We start from the raw sequence: 16604 nt of genomic DNA on the forward strand, positions 1-16604 counted from the left end.
AACATTACATGTAATTAGCTTTATTGTTTACAAAACTACTTGTGTTCTGTAGCAACATTGCTTAAACATCTAATAACAATCTTTTTTCTGAAATTCAAATTATCAGCTTCGACTCCAAACAACATTTACTGTCATGATTCATTGAGTTAGTTTCCAATACCAGTAGTGGATGAGTTGATTGATGAATTGGCAGGTTCTTGGGTTTACAGAAAAATTAACTTAGGAGCTGAGTATCATCAGTTAAGGTGCATGATAGAGATGTGTTCAAGACTGCAATTAAGACTCATAATGGGCATTATGAGTTCCTAGTCATGCCATTTGGTCTTACAAATGCTCCAACTTCATTTCAAAATTAGATGATTAATATTTTCAGACCCTTACTCAGGAAGTGTGTGTGAGTATTCTTTGATAAGTGTGTGTTAGTAAAGAGATAAAATGCAATAATCATCATTTATTGTTTGCTTATTGTTCAAATGAGCAAATAATTAGCTACTCATTTGTCAAGTGAGCAAATACTTAGTTGCTCATTTTGTCAAATAAGCATATAGTTTGTTGCTCATTTGTCAAATGTTTAATTTTTGCAGATACAAAACATGTACATTCAAATATAAAAATTTATATGAAATGAGCAAAGTGAACATGAAAAAAATAAAACAAAATAACATGAATACGTTGAACTTACAGCTGCATTACATCTGAAAAAGAAACGTCCACTAGAATTGACATCTCTGTATTGCTCTTGATAATTCAGAACAGCGGACCATGCATTAATGACATCAGCATGAATTTTTTCTTGATTTTTTAACATTTCTAATTGAAAAAGCATCACTGCACTTTCAGGATCATCCTTCAATAAAAACGCTGCATCACTACATATAAGATTTAGGTAAGTTAAATAATTTCAATCAAAGATATGTAAAGTGAGAAAGAAAATTAAGGTCAATTGCCAATTTTAGAACTGAAAAACTGAATAAATACTTACAAACGATTTTTTTTCTCAGAAAAAACTAAATCCAAAACACCTTTCTGAACTGTTGTTAATGGTGTATAAATGTTGATAACCCGAGACTTAAAAGGAGATCTTATTTGCAATGATGGTTGCACTATACGCTTTTTCTTTTGAATAGAACTCTTGAGCATGCAAAGCATCAACAACAACAGGAGCAACTACAGGTTCATCAGTAGGTGCAACGCTAAGGGACTTCTCCTGAGAATCAGTTTCTTGAGAGATTCCTAAGCTGAATGAAGGAGTTCCACATCCTTTGGCCACTGCACTTCTTAAACTATATCTTCTACTTGACTCTCCAAGTTTTTTAACCTCATGTTCAGCAGCCCTAGGTTGTATGATAACAGATGGAGCTTTAGAATAAGAAATACCACTTGCTATGTGAATACATTCAGCAGCAATCTTAGTAACATCAATTGGTTCTGATTCATTCAGTTCATCAACCCTAGCATTGATTGTAGATTCAGCATGCTTGTCATTTCCTGAAATCTTAGAAAACCTATCCCAAGCTTCAATTACAGCTGGATCTTGCCAATACTGTTCATCTTGGCTAAATGAGAGAGGAATATCTTCAGTCAAAGCTTTAGAGCTCATCTTGTGCTCATCACAAATGCTCATTGAATTTTCCATCAACTTTTGAATCTTCTCATTGTTTGGAAAATACTTGACAGCAGCTTCATGTTTTTGATTGAAATCCATGTATGCCAACACTAGATTTGTAGATGTTGTTGCAAGCTCCATAAGACATTTCTGGAAAATATATATATATATATATATATATATATATATATATATATATATATATATAAAATACATAATGAGATGAATATAAAAGAAATGAGAAAAGTGAATATTAAATGACCAAAGTGGATGTGAAATGAGCAAAGTCGTATAAAAATGAGCAAATTAAAGTGCATATGAGCACTAAAGGTTTTATTCATTTGATAAATAAATACCTTCTTTGGATCTTGTTCAGTTTCTTCATTTTTTGGAGAAATTGGATCAAATTCTTCCTAAAATCAAGCAAAGAAAAAAAATTAGAAAATTTATATGCCTGGCAAACAGAGCAAACAGTTTGCTAGTAGCAGCGGCAACAAGGGAGACTCAAGGGCATCTAACGAAGAGGCCATGAATGCTGTTAAGCAAAAAGTGTCCAATGGTGGATCAGTTAGGTATGAGGAAAGAGTATAACAGCAAGTTCTGATACTGTCAGCATAGTCAAGAAATGTAGTTGTTGTATCATGGTTTTGGTAGGAAGGTCACCAGAAGGCTTGGTTGCTGCAAATTTGGGTCTTACTGTAAAGAGAAACTCCCCTGAATTAGGGCCAGTTGGTGGATTGTTGACCTCTCAAGAGATCTCAACAAATGCTTCTGTTTTGGTGATTCAACAATTCAGAGGCAAACAGAGCAAACAGTAACAACTAGACAGTAGCAACCAAAGTAGAATTTTCTAGCAGAACAGAGCAAACTGTTTGGCTGGGAAACTTATATAGCTGGCAAACATAGCAAACAGTTTGGCTAACAACCAGACAGTAACAACCAGAGAGTAGCAAATAGTAGAATTTTCTAGTAGCAAACTGAGCAAACAGTTTGTCTAACAACCAGACAGTAAATTAATTGTAGATTTCAAAAATGAGCAAGTAATTGCTTGCTTATTAGCAAATAAGAAAAAATTAAGGGGTGTAAAGAGAAACTTCCCTGAATTAGGGCCAGTTGGTGGATTATAGACCTTTCAACAGGTCTCAACAAATGCTTCTGTTTTGGTGATTTAACAATTCAGAGGCAGTTCAAAGCCGGTACCCCAAGGCAGAAAATTTATATGGCTGGCAAACAGAGCAAACAGTTTGGCTAACAACCAGAGAGTAGCAAACAATAGAATTTTCTATTACCAAACAGAGCAAACAGTTTGTCTAACAACCAGACAGTAACAACCAACCAGACAGTAGCAAGCAAAGTAAAAATTAGTTGCTCATTATTAACCATCATAACCAAATCATAACAAGTTGAAAGCAAATATTCTAACAAATATTAACCGATCATATAACACATTATAATTAAAAAAAAAAAATTAAAGACATAACCAATTTTATAAGTTACTCATTTTTGAAATAAGCAAAAATTAGCTGCTCATTTTTTAAATGAGTAAAAATTAATTGTTGATTTCAAAAATGAGCAAAAATTAGCTGCTCATTTTTGAAATGAGCAAAAATTAAGTGCTGATTTCAAAAATGAGAAAAAATTAGGGGGTGTAAAGAGAAACTCCCCTGAATAAGAACCAGTTGGTGGATTGTTGACCTCTCAAGAGGTCTCAAGAAATGCTTCTGTTTGGGTGATTCAACAATTCAGAGGCAATTCAAAGTCGGTATCCCTTGATGAGGGAGAGGCAACTGACAAAGCTGAAACTGATTGATTGAGTCATTCTTATGTCCAAAGAATCACATTTTTTTCTGATTAGTGTCTTTCATAACACCGAGAAGTAGAACTAGATAATCTGATAATGTTGAACAAGAAAATCTGTTATTTCAATACTGATGAATTGAAGTTTACTTTTATAGCAAATGATTTTCGGGGTCTATGACTGATCCATATTGAGCTGTTCTATTGATACAAAATCGTAGGACATATGCAAATTGAATCTAGATGTATGACATCTAACAAAAACTTAACAAATTGAATCAAACTAAAGACAACAAATAGACAGTAACAACTAGACAGTAGCAACCAAAGTAGAATTTTCTTGCAGAACAGAGCAAACTGTTTGGCTGGGAAATTTATATGGCTGGCAAACAATAGAATTTTCTAGTAGCAAACAGATCAAACAGTTTGTCTAATAACCAGACAGTAACAACCAACCAGACAGTAGCAAGCAAAGTAAAAACTAGCTGCTCATTTCAAAAATGAGCAAAAATTAATTGCTGATTTCAAAAATGAGCAAGTAATTGCTTGCTTATTAGCAAATGAGAAAAAAATTAAATTTCAGTACATAATATTACCTTATTCACACCTAATTGAATTTTCACTTCAGAAGGAATGATGTTTTCCTAGATAAAAAAAAAAATTAAAAATGTAGGATAAAAAGGAATAGAATAAAATAAAATAAAAAATATAGTCAAATACCATTTTAGGCAATCTCATGCTAGAAGAACCAGCATCAACCTTTTTTCCACGAATACTTCCAAGCCTGCCTTTAAATACTTCCAATTTTTCACGGGTAGACAACATAGCTGTTGTCCACCCTTTGAGAATTGGAATTTCACGAACAGCTCGTACTTCTTCAAGAACAAATTTATCTACATACAATAACTACAAACAAGAAGAAAAATAATTAGTAAATTAAAAATCGACAAATAAATAAGAAAAATATTTAGTAAATTAAAAATCGACAAATAAATAAATAAACAATAATTATAGCACTACCATAAGAAACAACAACGACCCGGGAAAAGAACGAGTTGGACGTTCTTCCCAAAATAGTTTTCCCTTCACTAGACAATCAAGGATATACTTACACCAATTCAGATCCTTGATTTTATCAACATCAGACAAAAATGTAAGAATAGCAGAATTGATATTCACATTTTGTTTACCTGACAAAAAATAGAAATGAGCAAACAGAAATTTAAATGAGGAAATAATTGAAATGAGCAAAATAAATTGAAAAGGAGAAAAAATGAGCAACAATGAGGAAACAGAAATTGAAAATGAAATATTTATATGGCTGGCAAACAGAGCAAACAGTTTGGCTAACAACCAGACAGTAACAACAAACAACCAGACAATAGCAAACAGTAGAACACAGCAAACAGTTTGCCTGGCAAATGACCAGAACTAGACAGTAGCCTTAGCCTTGTACGAAGAAGGATGTCCTTGTGGGAATAAAGCAACATCAAGTAGGAAGCCTAACAACCTAAAAAAGCCTTCAACAGCTAGAACAATGAGTTTTTGAGCTGGTAGGCAGGAACATACACATGAACTTACTTCTAGTACCACCTAGATGCAAATTACCAGAAAGTGACCAACCTAAACTACTGTAACAATTCAGCTTTGAAATCCGTTGTGTTTCTAAGAGTGCAATCACTGCAATGAACCTGAAACTTCTTATCAAGGTGCACATATATCTCTTCTTTTACATCATTAGTTGTCATCAATAAAACCATAAATTAAATGAGGCTGACATAGACATCAATTAAATGAGCAAACATAAGCAAAAATGAGCAAACATAAGCAAAAATGAGCAAACAGAAATTGAAAATGAGAAACAGAAACATAAACAAAATGAGCAAACAGAAATGTAAATGAGGAATGAGCAAAATAAAAATAAAAAGTTTACCATCCATCAACGTAGATACACAGAGAACTACGAAGTTCCTTTTAGAAACATAAACAAAATGAGCAAACAGAAATGAGCAAAATAAATGAGCAAACAGAAATGAGCAAAATAAATGAGCAAAATAAATGAGCAAACAGAAATGAGCAAAATAAATGAGCAAACAAAAACATAAACAAAATGAGCAAACAGAAATGTAAATGAGCAAAATAAAAATAAAAAGTTTACCATCCATCAACGTAGATACACAGAGAACTACGAAGTTCCTTTTGAACATTGCACCAGCCTGCTTTTGCCCCTTTAAAAATTCTTTCAGCTCACCTATCTTGATAGACAGTGAGTTGCTTTCGAATTGCTTCTTCCATTGTTTGACGACATTACTGTTTCTGGAAAAATTATTTTTGTCCATCTCTATGCCTCCCATCAGCAACCCAAGCACTTGGTGCACATGTTCTTCAGTAATTAGGAAAGGATCAGAATTAGGAATTTTTAATGAACATGTGTGTGCATCAAAGTGATGCACCAACCATAATCCTAACTGCAAAGGAAGTTGGGTGACCTTCAAATACTCCATTGACCCAAACCCTATATCCTTAATAGCTTTCAACTGTTTATCAGAAATTGATTCCATTACTTGCACAATGGATGACGGTGGCATGCGACTATGCAATGTCCCATGAACATGAGACTTTAAACCTTCTGCTTTTTTGATGGATTTCATCTCCCCTGTTAAACCAACATCAGTAGCAACACCTGATGTACTGACATCAACAGTGGCGACACCAACATCAACATCAGCATCAGCAGGACGAGATGAACCAACATCAACAGCAGCGACAGCAGCACCTCCTGATGAACTGACATCAGCAGCAGCACTGGATGCACCAACATCAGCAGCAGACTCTTTTTGGATAAACTCCCTGCTCATACAAAATTATAAAAAAAAGGTAAACATCACATAAATTTTTTTAGAAAAGGTAAAATAATTTAATTACTCATTTGTGAAAGCAAGTGATGAATTTTCAAAACTCATGCAGATAGCCTCAATATAATTAACAAAACCAAGTAAACTTATTATCCAAGACGATTAAAGACTTCAAACATATCCACTCACTAGAAACACTGTCTTGCTACTTCCTACAACTGGAAGGTTTTGACAAACTATACATAACCATTAATCATACAAATAAACATATACAGTATATTTATTCTACTAAATGCAGGACATGTTTGTTGGTGAAAATGATACAACAAATACTGTCTTCGAATGGGCAAAAGCTTGTGAGGCATCCTACGGTTATGAATAAGGGAGGAATAAAACGGAAATCAAAACAAACAAGTAAAACAGGGGTTTAAGTGTTTGGATTACCGTTCGAAGGAAGTTTTATACTAGCTCTAATAGTACTCAAAACCAAACCTAAAACCTAAACCACAACATAATCACAACAAAATCGAGCAAAAATCGCAACAAAATCAAGCAACATTGTAGGATAAAAACGACAACATAATTTCACAAATTCACAACCAAAACCTAAATCCATGCATAATAAAACTAAAATCAAATTAATAATTACTAAAAAAACAAAAATTATACTGAAATCAACAAAAAAAACAAAGTAAAACATAAACAAAACAAAAAAAATAAAAAGAAAATCAGCACAAATAAAACGAAAATCAAAACAAACAAGTAAAACAGGGGTTTGAGTGTTTGGATTACCGTTCGAAAGAAATATTATATTAAATTTAACAGTACTCTAAAGCAAAGCTAAACAGCAACATACTCGAAACAGAATCGAGCAAAATTCGCAACTTAATCGAGCAAAATTCGCAAAAAAAAAACCTCAAGATAATCTCGCATAATCACAAGCGAAACCTAAATCCATGGACAATAAAACTAAAATCAACTTGATAATTACTCAAATAAGCGAATATTATACTGGAATCAACAAAAAAAGCAAACTAAAACATAATCAAAGCGAAAATGAGCACAAAAAAATCATAAATAAAAACGAAAATCAACAATGAATATAACCTAAAATTAATTGAAAAACAAACAATAAACTTACATTGATGAAGATTGAAGAAAGTATGATGAAAATTCAGAGAAAAAAGAGAGTAGAAAACCGTGAGTTGAATGAGGAGAGAGAATTGAGCGTGAAAGAGGAGAGAGAATCGCGCCAGAAGAGGAAGGAGGAGAGAGAATCGCGCCAGAAGAGGAAGGAGGAGAGAGAAAATGGCAGAATTTGATTTAAAAAAATATGGTTTTGTTTAAATCAGGATTGTATTGTGACCGTTGGATGTAATTTATCCAACGGTTATAATGAGTCCTCACATATAATAGTGGTCTCACATAAGGGGTGTGGTCTCATATGATCCTATTTCTATATATATATAGTGGTCTCGCATAAAGGGTGTGGTCTCATCCGATGTCCGCTTTTTCGGATCAGATATCCAAAAATTCGGATCGGTTGCAGATCGGATTTTTTTATTCTCGGATAGTTTTGTACAGGCCTATGTTTAATGATACCATTTTGGGTAGTGAGTAACGCTTTGACTAAGTCAAAACTGTAGTTAAAAATAAAAGCGTTTGACAATATACGCAACAATATATTATTTTTCAATAGTATCATTTATGTAGGTAAGACATCTTAGAGTCTTGACATGGTGCAATTATTATTTTACTTATACAGCTAGCCTTTCAGAACATTCTCCCACTTGACAATTTTTATCAGTCTAACTAAGTGGGCAAAGTATTCCTACATAAATTGCCAAAGTAGGGCTTTCTCAAGCTTTCCCTCATTCATTCATTCAATCATATATGTATAGAGTATATAGTTCCCTAAAACATACCAAAAGATATACAAAATATTACCTTGAGATAACACAACCTAAAAACTAGGAAACTAAATAAGTATGATAAGAATGACAAAGATATGATAATATTCCTAATATTCCTAACTCCCCCCCCCCCCCTCAAGTTGGAGCAAGTGGATTGAAGATGCCCAACTTCCAAGTAGTAGATCAAACTGCGATTTGCCGAGGGCCTTTGTAAAAAATATCGGCCAATTGCTCATAGGTAGGAACATAGGATGGTTCAATCAAACCTTCTAAAATAGCATCTCGGACGAAGTGACAATCTACTTCAATATGCTTCGTCCGTTCATGGAAAACCAGATTCTTTGCAATGTGCACAGCGGATTGATAGCCTTAGGATGTTGCACTCCCAACCTCAAAAAAAGCCCTTTTAACCACTTCAACTCACATGTAATAGTGGCCATAGAGCGATATTTAGCTTCCGCAGAACTTGAGAAATAGTGTTCTGCTTTTTGGTCTTCCAAGAGATAGGTGAATTACCAAGAAATACTAGCCACCCTAATAAAGACCTACGGGTCAAGGGACACACGGCCAGTCCGAATCACACCATCCCTGCAAGGTTAATTCACTGTCTGATTGTAGTAAAATACCTTGACCCGGAGTACCCTTTAAATATCTAACAACTCGTAAAGTTGCCTCCCAATGGTCAGTTCTTGGTTCATGCATGAACTGTGACAAAATATGAACCGAATAGGCTAAATCCTACCTAGTAACGACAAGATATATCAAGCGACCAACAAGTCTGCGATACGGTTCCAAATCAGAAAGAAGAGGACCACTAGCTAGACCGAGCTTGTGGTTCTGCTCTATAGGAAATCCCGCGGGCTTTGATCCCAATAATCCTGCCTCTAAAATGATGTCAAGAGCATATTTTCTTTGACACAAGAACAAGACCGAAGAGCTACGAGCAACCTCAATGCCAAAATAATATTTCAGAGTACCAAGATCTTTCACGTGAAAACAATCACTAAGGTATACTTTGAAAGCCCTTAAAGCAGCGGAATTATTGCTAGAAATAATGAGATCATCTACATACACAAGTACATTAATTTTTACAGCACCCTTGTGTAAGTGAACAAAGAGTAATCAGAGTATGATTGTAGAAAGTCGTATTCCTTCAAAGATGACGTTAGTTTGGCAAACCAACAACGAGGAGCCTGTTTTAGACCATACAAAGATTTCCGAAGGCGATATACCTTATTCGGATGAGATGATTCAAAACCTGGGGGAAGTTTCATGTAAACTTCCTCTGCAAGATCACCATAAAGGAAGGCATTGTGGACATCCATTTGATGTAGCTCCCAATTTTTAGAAGCTGCAATAGCAAGAAAAGCTCAAACCGTGACCATCTTAGCAACGGGTGCAAAAGTTTCGAAGTAGTCAATGCCCTGTTTTTTATGATTTCCAAAAACAACTAATCTGGATTTTAATCGTTCGATACTGCCATCGGAATTGTATTTTATCTTATACACCCATTGACTTCCAAGAGGTCGTTTGCCGGGGGGGAAGATCCTCCATAATCCATGTTCCATTTTTTTTCTAGAGCTTGAATTTCAGATTGCATTGAACGTCTCCAGCCTGCGTCTTTCATGGCCTCCTTGAAAGACCTTGGCTCTTTTCCGGAACTACCAGCTGCAATAAAATTTCGGTAATGGGGAGAAAAACTGTCATAATTAATATAATGCGCTATAGGATAAGGATTACTTGAGGGATGCCTTGGAGACGAGTTGTTAGAAGATGGAGATGATGGAATGTTTGCTATGATAGTGTGTGTCACATAGTCCCGCAAAAGCACACTCGGAAATTTCTCACGCATGCCTTTACCTATTTGTTGCGTGGAAAACTGACCAGGGCCTGCATCAGTGTGGGGCTGACTCGGTGTTGCTGTCGTTGGTAATGTGGAAGAGTGTTGCTTCCCCCCTGTTCGTGGCCACTGCAAGCAGTGCCACTACTCTCACCTAGGCCATCACACGATGGATTTCTAGGTGGTTGAGCAATGGGTGAGGTGCTCTCGGCCAGTGGTCTTCAAGCGTGCGATGGCACCACCGGAGTGGCTAGAGCAGCCTCGGCTTGGTGCTGTTGAGCTGCGTGAGGTACATAGCCTTTGTTAGGTTTTACAGCAATTTAATTAATAAAGAATTACTTAAAATTGTGGGAACAAAACCTAAAATAGTGTATAATAATCAAATTATATAACAACCAAATACTTAATCAAAGTATTACAACCAAGCACCAAAAATTACAATGTATTTCAGAAAATTACAAATGAAAACACTACTGTAAAGAATACAAACTTGCCTCAACACCAAGCCTTGAAGATAAGCAACATGAACATAAGAAAATGATGACCACTTGAGTCTCAAACCTTGATACACTGTCAAAGGCGTGTGTACACTTTCCTAAAGAGGTTTATTTCCCCCACACGGTGCTTGGGTTAAACCGGAAATCCTCTTTGAGATACAATTGACAGCACACTTCGTTCTTAGCACTAGAATCGAAGAACAATGAACAATTCACAATGAAGGCTAAATTTCAAGAGATTTCTCACAATAGTTTGCAAGAAAATTGAGAGAAAATTGTGGAGAATTTCTTTTGGAGAGGAAGAGATAAATGTTCTGTGTATCTTTCGTTTTTACGAAATTCTCTTTTATAAGAGAAACAACCGTCAGCAAATAACCGCAGAACTGGGAAGTAGCGCGGGCACGACGTAAACAGGCGCGGGCGCGCCACATGTCGCCGCGTCGCTCCTCCCAAGAAGCCTGCAAAATTAATTGAAGACAGTAAGGGGAGCAGTTTTAGCGCAACCTGTAGCGCGGGCGCGCCACCAACTGTCATCCAAATGCTGATTTCCAGAGAGGTGCGTGGTTTAGGCGCGCTCTCATCGCGGCTGCGCCTACCTAGCACGGGCGCGCTTAACATGGGCACGGGCGCGCACCATACAACACTCTAAATCATCAACAATCTTCCCCCATTTAGAGTGTTCCTTTAAAACATTCTCCACTTCTATCAATTTAGCCACATCTATACATCAATGCCAATGTCCCTATGGATTGAATTGACACCTAGTACAACACACTTAACGATGATCATATCCCATGATTTCCATATGGATTGAATCACACGGATATATCCAACCATTCGAAGGTGAAGTACACACAAGACAAATCGAATTAATCATCACTTAACACTTTTAAACGCCATGTGTCCGTATCTTTCATAAGTTCATCAAAGTCTATATGTCCACTTAGACTTCTTGAAGCGGCTAAACTTCGAACTTATATAGGTAGGTTCTCATATACGTATTAGTGCCCTTGTGATAAGACACCTTCATTTAGAGCTTCTCAACTCTAAATCTTTGAGAACTTTAAACAGACGCTACCTTTAACATCACAAGTATCATAGCAATATGGATCACTAACATTGCTAACAAACAACAAAAATGCAATTCAACCACATTGAATCTAAGACTTGATGTTTCTTCAAGCATTAGATTGGGTTTTATAAATTCGTATTTTTGGACATATACCCATTCCATTCATAGCAAATATGATGGAATGTCTTGGCATTGCTTTAGTAAAACAATCCGCCAAATTTAACTTTGTTGGAACATAGTCAAGACTTATGACCCCATCATTGATAAGCTCTTTCACTAGGCTATGCCTAAGTGAAATATGCCGAGACTTACCATTATACACTTGACTATAGGCCTTTATCAATTCCGAATTAGAATCACAATGGATTGCCACCAGTGGCATTGGCTTTGACAACAAAGGCAATTCTATCATGAGCTTCCTCAACCACTCAGCTTCCTTACTAGCTGAAGCAAGAGCAATAAACTCCGCTGCCATAGTGGAATCCGCAATGCAAGTTTGTTTCTTGGAAGACCATGAAATGGCACCTCCCCCAAACATGAATACCCAACCACTAACAGAAGAGTCATCCTTTTTGTAAGTGATCCAACTTGCATTTGAATATCCTTCTAAAACCGAAGGAAATCCACTATAAGATAGACCATGGTCTAACGTACCCTTAAGGTACCTCAAGACCCTCCGAATTGCAAACCAATGTTGTACACCCGGGTTACTAGTAAATCTACTAAGTTTTTCTACAGCCAATGCAATATCCGGTCTTGTACTAGTCATGGCATACATCAAGGATCCAATTATCCTTGAATATTCCAATTGGGAAACCGTTTTCCCCGAATTCTTAACCAATTTAACATTAGGTTCCATGGGGGTGTTCACGGGACATTTATCAAACATATTAAATCGTTTGATTATCTTCTCAATATAATGAGATTGACTTAAAATAAGTCTACCATTGTCCCTAACAATCTTGATGCCCAAAATGACATCTGCCTCCTCCAAATCCTTCATCTGAAAAGATGAGGATAAGAATTCCTTGGTCAATTCTACTTGTTGTAGACTTGTACCAAAGATAAGCATATCATCAACATATAGACAAATGATGACACCATGACCTTTGTCATCAAATTTGATATATATACACTTATATGCTTGATTCACTTTGAATCCAAAGGATAAAATCGCGTCATCAAATTTCTGATGCCACTGCTTTGGTGCTTGTTTAACTCCATACAATGACTTAACCAATTTACACACCTTATTTTCCTGTCCTTCCAAAACAAACCCTTTGGGTTGTTTCATATACACTTCTTCCTCTAGATCTCCATAAAGGAATGTCGTCTTGACATCCATTTGATGAATCACTAGATTATATACCCAAGCCATTGCAATCAATAACCTTATAGAGGTAATTCTTGCAACCGGTGCATAGGTATTGAAATAATCAACACCATGCTTAGCTTTTTCCTAAAGCCTTGGATAACCAATCTGGCTTTAAATTTCACTATGTAGCCATTCGGTGTCCTTTTCCTAGTGAAAATCCACTTGCAACCAAGAGGTTTGCAACCGGGAGGTAAATCCTCTGAGACCTAGGTATTATTTCCCATGATGGAATCCATCTCATCATTTATAGCTTCCTTCCAAAAAACACTATCTTGAGAAGAAATGGCCTCGCTATTACTCTTTGGATCACTATCCACATTAAAAAAATATGGAATAGTAGAACTAAGGACATCCCTAGAACCCTCGACTAAATAAATTATAAAATCATCAAGAGGGTCCTAATTTTCCTTTCCCTAGCACTTCTCCTAACTTGAGGAGTTTCAACATTCTCATTATCGAATGTATCTTCATGAGATTCAAGTTGATCATTCAACTCTACTATCTCCCAATCATTGGCACCGATTTGTAGATCTTTTGGTCTACTCATTGATGAAAACCAATTTTCATCAAAAATTGCATCTCTTGACTCAATAACCGAATGAATCGATATATAGTCATTTTGTTCTATTAAATAGAACCTATAGGTTTTTCTATGCTCAGCATAACCTATAAAAATGCAATCCAAGCCCCTTTCATCGAGCTTTCTTTTCTTGTTACCAGGCATTCTTACGATTGCCCTACAACCCCAAACCTTGAGATACTTCAAGTTTGGCTTTCTTTTGTACCAAAGTTCATAAGGAGTAGATTGTTTTCCCTTAGTGGGAACCCAGTTAAGAATGTGACAAGCTGTCAACATTGCTTCACCCCAGAACCCTTCACTCAAACCAGAGTAAGATAACATGGAATTAACCATTTCTTCAAGAGTTCTGTTTTTCCTTTCAGCTACACCATTTGATTGTGGTGCATAACCCGTTGTAGTCTCATGAATTATACCCAAAGATTGGAAATAAGCTGGATCATAATATTCCCCTCCCTTATCAGTTCTTATTCTCTTTATTAATGATTCTACTTGCAGTTCTACTTCCCTTTTATAAATATCAAACTTTATTAAAGCTTCATCTTTGGAGTGTAAAAGATACACATAACAAAACCTAGAATAATCATCTATAAATGTGATCATGTATTTTTTATTCCCCAAAGAAGGAGTACTATGAAAATCACACAAGTCACTATGGATCAGTTCTAAAATGTTAGAACTTCTTTCAAATCTCTTAAAAAGAGTTCTTGTGATCTTGTTCAACATGCAAGTAGAACATTTATTAGGAGAAATATCACAAGAAGGTATCAACTCTTGTTTTGACATGAAAAGCATTTTATTATAATTCACATGTCCTAACCTAGATTGCCATAAATCAAACAAATTCAAACCAACATGATTGTCATTGAAATCAACATTCAAACATAAATTATCCAAAGCAACACTCTCTTTCTAAGAGAGTTTAAACAAACCATTATCCAAATAGCAACGACCAACAAATGTTACACCCCTAGTAATAATGCATCTATTAGCTTCAAATACAAGTTTATAGCCAAGACTATTCAGGGTAGGCCCAGATACAAGATTTCTGCTAATTTTAGGAACATACAAAACATTCCTAAGAATAATTGCAGTCCCCGAACTAAACACTAGCTCAACTTGTCCTCTTCCAAGAACCTTGATGGTAGAGTTATTCCGCATGTAGAGATCTTCTCCATCAACAACCTTTTGAAAGGTTTTGAACCAATGTTTACTCTTGCACACATGCCTTGAAGCCCCCGAATCAATCCACCATGAGTTATCATCCTGCACCATAAAAATGTTAGGATCCGTTGCATTTAAGTCTAAACCGGAATTAAATTCAACCTCATGAAATGGATTACCTTTGGTGGATGAGTCCTTTCTATCAGTAGCACGAACCTCCTTGGCTTTCTCCATCCTTCTCTTAAAAGAGAAACAATCCTTCTTGCGGTGACCAACTTTACCGCATTCCCAACAAGTAAACTTGTTACTTGTCATTTTCTTTTTGGACTGATTTTTGAAAGAATAGTTATTCTTTCTCTTTCCACTAGTAGATGCACTAGCTCTTCCTTCATCTACCATATTAACGGTAGATGTGCTAGGATTCCCATCCTTAGCACCTTCCATGGCACAAATCCCCTCTTCAATTTGAAGATGGGTGGCCAAACCGGACAATGTCATGTCCTCTTTCTTATGTTTTAAATCATGTTTCACATTCTTCCAACTAGGGGGTAATTTGTCTATAATACTTGAAACAACAAATAATTCATTCATGGATATCCCATGTTGTTCCAAGCCATCATATATACGTTGCAATTCATGAAATTGGTCCATTATGGACCGACCATCAACAAATTTAAAATTATTAAAATTGCTAACTAAAAATTTCTTACTTGAAGCGTCTTCCGCCATGTATTTGCTCTCCAAGGACTCCCAAAGCTCCTTGGCCGATTCTACATTTTCGTAGACATCCCATTCAAAATGTGACCACGACATATGAAATCGTCGTTGTCCCACTTCGATCTTTCCCGAACGGATTCCAAGGTTTCATTCTCATGTTCATCCGGCCTTGGAGTACTTATGACATAGGCAACATTCAGAGATGTAAGAAGAAAATACATCTTCTTCTTCCATCTCCGAAATTCCACACCGTCAAACTTTTTCAGTTTAACAAAATTTGTGGTTAATTCTTTCACACTAGACATACTTACTAAAGATGATTAAACAAAGAATTAACAAAGAATTACTTAAAATTGTGGGAACAAAACCTAAAATAGTGTATAATAATCAAATTATACAACAACCAAATACTTAATCAAAGTATTACAACCAAGCACCAAAAATTACAATGTATTTCAGAAAATTACAAATTAAAACACTAATATTAAGAATACAAACTTGCCTCAACACCAAGCCTTGAAGATAATCAACATGAACATGAGAAAATGATGACCACTTGAGTCTCAAACCTTGATACACTGTCAAAGGCGTGTATACACTTTCCTAACGAGGTTTATTTCCCCCACACGGTGCTTGGGTTAAACGGGAAATTCTCTTTGAGATACAATTGACAGCACACTTCGTTCTTAGCACTAGAATCGAAGAACAATGAACAATTCACAATGAAGTCTAAATTTCAAGAGATTTCTCACAATAGTTTGCAAGAAAATTGAGAGAAAATTGTGGAGAATTTCTTTTAGAAAGGAAGAGATAAATGTTCTGTGTATCTTTTGTTTTTACGAAATTCTCTTTTATAAGAGAAATAACCGTCAGCAAATAATCGCAGAACTGGGAAGTAGCGCGGGCGCGCCACATGTCGGCGCGGGCGCTCCTCCCAAGAAGCCTGCAAAATTAATTGAAGACAGTAAGGGGCGCGATTTTAGTGTGGGCGCACTGCCTGGTGGCGCGGGCGCGCCACCAACTGTAATCCAAATGCTGATTTCCAGAGAGGTGTGCGGTTTAGGCGCGCTCTCATTGTGGCCGCGCCTACCTGGCGCGGGCGCGCTTAACATGGGCACAGGCGCGCTTAACATGGGCGCGGGCGCGCACCATACAACACTCTAAATCATCAACAACTTTAGCCAACATCAT

Source organism: Chenopodium quinoa, unplaced genomic scaffold, assembly GCF_001683475.1.
Source record: "Chenopodium quinoa cultivar QQ74 unplaced genomic scaffold, ASM168347v1, whole genome shotgun sequence".
NCBI classification, from domain to species: domain Eukaryota; kingdom Viridiplantae; phylum Streptophyta; class Magnoliopsida; order Caryophyllales; family Amaranthaceae; genus Chenopodium; species Chenopodium quinoa.